We start from the raw sequence: 5000 nt of genomic DNA, 5'->3' as shown, positions 1-5000 counted from the left end.
GGGAGAGAGGGAGAGAGAGAAAGACAAACAGAGAGACAAAGAGAGAGAGGGAGAGAGGGAGAGAGAGAGGGAGAGCGAGAAAGACAAAGAGAGAGACAAAGAAAGAGAGGGAGAGACAAAGAGAGAGGGAGAGAGAGAAAGACAAAGAGAGAGAGGGAGAGAGAAAGACAAAGAGAGAGAGGGAGAGAGGGGGAGAGGGGGAGAGTGAGAGAGGGAGAGAGAGAGAGGGGGGAGAGAGAGAGAGAGGGACAAAGAGAGAGATAGAGAGGGGGTAGAGAGAGATGCAAGGAGAGGAGAGAGGGAGAAAGGCAGGAAGAAAGAGAAGAATAGAAAACAAGAAGAGGGAGGGAGAGGAAAAAGAGAGAGAAAATTATACAGAGGAAGGGTGAAGGACATGAAAAGAGAGGAGGAGTCAGATGGAGGAGAGGAGAGGGAGAGGGAAGAAGGACAAGAAGAGAGAGGGAGAGTCAGAAGGAGGAGAGGAGAAGAGAGGGAAGAAGGACAAAAAGAGAGAGGGAGAGTCAGAGGGAGGAGAGGAGAAGAGAGGGAAGAAGGACAAGAAGAGAGAGGGAGAGTCAGAGGGAGGAGAGGAGAAGAGAGGGAAGAAGGACAAGAAGAGAGAGGGAGAGTCAGAGGGAGGAGAGGAGAAGAGAGGGAAGAAGGACAAGAAGAGAGAGGGAGAGTCAGAGGGAGGAGAGGAGAAGAGAGGGAGAGGGATAAGGACAAGAAGAGAGAGGGAGAGTCAGAGGGAGGAGAGGAGAAGAGAGGGAGAGGGAGAAGGACAAGAAGAGAGAGGGAGAGTCAGAGGGAGGAGAGGAGAAGAGAGGGAGAGGGAGAAGGACAAGAAGAGAGAGGGAGAGTCAGGGAGGAGAGGGAGAGGGAGAAGGACAGGACAAGAGAGGAGGAGTCAGAGGGAGGAGAGGAGAGGAGAGGGTAAGAGTGAGAGAAAAAGACAGAGGACAGACAGGCATGTGTGGTTGGATGGGTGAAAGGGTGAGAGCGAGTGGAGGAGAGAGATTAGAGGAGAGAGTGGAGGAGAGAGTGGAGGAGCGAGTGGAGGAGAGAGATTAGAGAGTAGAGAGTGGAGGAGAGAGTGGAGGAGAGAGATTTGAGGAGAGAGAGTGGAGGAGAGGAGAGATTGGAGGAGAGAGAGTTTAGGAGAGAATGGAGGAGAGAGAGTGGAGAGATTGGAGGAGAGAGTGGAGGAGAGAGAGTGGAGAGATTGGAGGAGAGAGAGTGGGGAGATTGGAGGAGAGAGTGGAGGAGAGAGTAGAGGAGAGAGAGTGGAGGAGAGAGAGTGGAGGAGAGATTGGAGGAGAGAGTGGAGGAGCGAGAGTGGAGGAGAGAGTGGAGGAGAGAGAGAGTGGAGGAGAGAGTGGAGGAGAGAGTGGAGGAGAGAGAGTGGAGGAGAGAGCGTGGAGGAGAGAGTGGAGGAGAGAGTGGAGGAGAGAGTGGAGGAGAGAGAGTGGAGGAGAGAGTGGAGGAGAGAGCGTGGAGGAGAGAGAGTGGAGGAGAGAGCGTGGAGGAGAGAGAGTGGAGGAGAGAGTGGAGGAGAGAGCGTGGAGGAGAGCGCATGGAGGAGAGAGTGGAGGAGAGAGTGGAGGAGAGAGTGGAGGAGAGAGAGTGGAGGAGAGAGCGTGGAGGAGAGAGAGTGGAGGAGAGAGTGGAGGAGAGAGTGGAGGAGAGAGAGTGGAGGAGAGAGCGTGGAGGAGAGAGAGTGGAGGAGAGAGTGGAGGAGACAGCGTGGAGGAGAGAGAGTGGAGGAGAGAGTGGAGGAGAGAGCGTGGAGGAGAGAGCGTGGAGGAGAGAGTGGAGGAGAGAGTGGAGGAGAGAGTGGAGGAGAGAGTGGAGGAGAGAGCGTGGAGGAGAGAGTGGAGGAGAGAGTGGAGGAGAGAGAGTGGAGGAGAGAGCGTGGAGGAGAGAGTGGAGGAGAGAGTGGAGGAGAGAGTGGAGGAGAGAGAGTGGAGGAGAGAGTGGAGGAGAGAGCGTGGAGGAGAGAGAGTGGAGGAGAGATTGGAGAAGAAAATGAAAGAGAAGTGAAAGGAAGGTCAAGAGTGTCAGGGCAACAGAGACAGTTTAGAAAATACATGTAGAGTAGATCAGCAACACATAAAACACAGAGAGAGCAGCATCCATTATACTGGATTAACCCCTAAAGACAGAGAGAGCAGCATCCATTATACTGGATTAACCCCTAAAGACAGAGAGAGCAGCATCATTATACTGGATTAACCCCTAAAGACAGAGAGCAGCATCCATTATACTGGACTAACCCCTAAAGACAGAGAGAGCAGCATCCATTATACTGGATTAACCCCTAAAGACAGAGAGAGCAGCATCCATTATACTGGATTAACCCCTAAAGACAGAGAGAGCAGCATCCATTATACTGGATTAACCCCTAAAGACAGAGAGAGCAGCATCCATTATACTGGATTAACCCCTAAAGACAGAGAGAGCAGCATCATTATACTGGATTAACCCCTAAAGACAGAGAGCAGCATCCATTATACTGGACTAACCCCTAAAGACAGAGAGAGCAGCATCCATTATACTGGATTAACCCCTAAAGACAGAGAGAGCAGCATCCATTATACTGGATTAACCCCTAAAGACAGAGAGAGCAACATCCATTATACTGGATTAACCCCTAAAGACAGAGAGAGCAGCATCCATAATACTGGATTAACCCCTAAAGACAGAGAGAGCAGCATCCATTATACTGGATTAACCCCTAAAGACAGAGAGAGCAGCATCCATTATACTGGATTAACCCCTAAAGACAGATAGAGCAGCATCCATTATACTGGATTAACCCCTAAAGACAGAGAGCAGCATCCATTATACTGGATTAACCCCTAAAGACAGAGAGAGCAGCATCCATTATACTGGACTAACCCCTAAAGACAGAGAGCAGCATCCATAATACTGGATTAACCCCTAAAGACAGAGAGAGCAGCATCCATTATACTGGATTAACCCCTAAAGACAGAGAGAGCAGCATCCATAATACTGGATTAACCCCTAAAGACAGAGAGAGCAGCATCCATAATACTGGATTAACCCCTAAAGACAGAGAGAGCAGCATCCATTATACTGGATTAACCCCTAAAGACAGAGAGCAGCATCCATAATACTGGACTAACCCCTAAAGACAGAGAGCAGCATCCATTATACTGGACTAACCCCTAAAGACAGAGAGCAGCATCCATTATACTGGACTAACCCCTAAAGACAGAGAGAGCAGCATCCATTATACTGGATTAACCCCTAAAGACAGAGAGAGCAGCATCCATTATACTGGACTAACCCCTAAAGACAGATAGAGCAGCATCCATTATACTGGACTAACCCCTACTGTAACTCCCCAGTCTGAACAACAGAGTCCGGATCAGAATCCGTTCACATCTCAACAATACACTGTGAGCCAGGCTGGATGACAGCTAGGGGCCCTTTTCACAGAGTTTCAGAGTAGGACTGCTGATCTAGGATCAGGTCCCCCTTGCCGAGATGATTGTATTCGTTATGACCTAAAACTGATCCCATATCAGCCAGCATTCCTTCTCTTGAGAAGCTTGATACATACGGACCCTGTCTTCCCCAACTGAACATCCTAAACCCAGCCCAATCCCCTGAGCTACAGCTGAATATATTAAACTATGTAAACGCATCCAGACCATTCAGCCTGGGAACTGAACCGTCTCCCTGTCTGCTGTCTGTCTGTCTCCCTGTCTCCCTGTATCAGAGTGGGAGAGATAGTCCTGTCTGTCTGCAGCAGAGTGGGAGAGATAGTCCTGTCTGTCTGCATCAGAGTGGGAGAGATAGTCCTGGCTGTCTGCATCAGAGTGGGAGAGATAGTCCTGTCTGTCTGCATCAGAGTGGGAGAGATAGTCCGGTCTGTCTGCATCAGAGTGGGAGAGATAGTCCTGTCTGTCTGCATCAGTGGGTGGGGTTATATCCTTCCTGTTTGGCCCTGTCCGGGGGTGTCCTCGGATGGGGCCACAGTGTCTCCTGACCCCTCCTGTCTCAGCCTCCAGTATTTATGCTGCAATAGTTTATGTGTCGGGGGGCTAGGGTCAGTTTGTTATATCTGGAGTAATTCTCCTCTTATTCGGTGTCCTGTGTGAATTTAAGTGTGCTCTCTCTAATTCTCTCTTTCTCTCTCTCTCTCGGAGGACCTGAGCCCTAGGACCATGCCTCAGGAATACCTGACATGATGACTCCTTGCTGTCTCCAGTCCACCTGGCCGTGCTGCTGCTCCACTTTCAACTGTTCTGCCTGTGATTATTATTATTTGACCATGCTGGTCATTTATGAACATTTGAACATCTTGGCCATGTTCTGTTATAATCTCCACCCGGCACAGCCAGAAGAGGACTGGTCACCCCTCATAGCCTGGTTCCTCTCTAGGTTTCTTCCTAGGTTTTGGCCTTTCTAGGGAGTTTTTCCTAGCCACCGTGCTTCTACACCTGCATTGCTTGCTGTTTGGGGTTTAGGCTGGGTTTCTGTACAGCGCTTTGAGATATCAGCTGATGTACGAAGGGCTATATAAATACATTCAATTTGATTTGATCAGAGTGGGAGAGATAGTCCTGGCAGTCTGCATCAGAGTGGGAGAGATAGTCCTGGCAGTTGGTGTAAATGATGATAAATTAAGTGAAGGATAATGACGTCTTCCAGACAGCTAGACTAATTTCCCTCTCTCTCATCTCTCTCTCATTCTCTCACTTTCTTTCTCTCACTCTCTCGCTCTTTCTTCATCTTTGTCTCTCTCTCTCCTTCTCATTTTCCCTCTCTCTCTCTTTTTCTTCCGCTCTCTCTGACATTCGCTCTCTCTTTCCCTCTCGGTCTCTTTCTCTCTCCCCCTCTGTGTCTCTCTTTCTCTCTCCCCCTCTCTGTCTCTCTTTCTCTCTCCCCCTCTGTGTCTCTCTTTCTCTCTCCCCCTCTCTGTCTCTCTTTCTCTCTCCCCCTCTCCGTCTCTCTCTTTCTCTCTCCCCCTC

General features: G+C 49.8%; 1 protein-coding gene across 11 annotated transcripts in view; it reads right to left on the bottom strand.

Annotated features, from left to right (window-relative positions):
* LOC110519331 (dystrophin-like) overlaps positions 1–5000 on the bottom strand; it is a 369908-nt gene that overhangs the window by 215857 nt on the left and 149051 nt on the right. The gene's annotated exons all lie outside the window — the stretch shown is intronic.

The sequence above is a fragment of the Oncorhynchus mykiss genome, chromosome 7 (assembly GCF_013265735.2).
Source record: "Oncorhynchus mykiss isolate Arlee chromosome 7, USDA_OmykA_1.1, whole genome shotgun sequence".
In the NCBI taxonomy this organism is placed as follows: Eukaryota; Metazoa; Chordata; class Actinopteri; order Salmoniformes; family Salmonidae; genus Oncorhynchus; species Oncorhynchus mykiss.
This window is presented reverse-complemented; position numbering and strand designations above follow the sequence as displayed.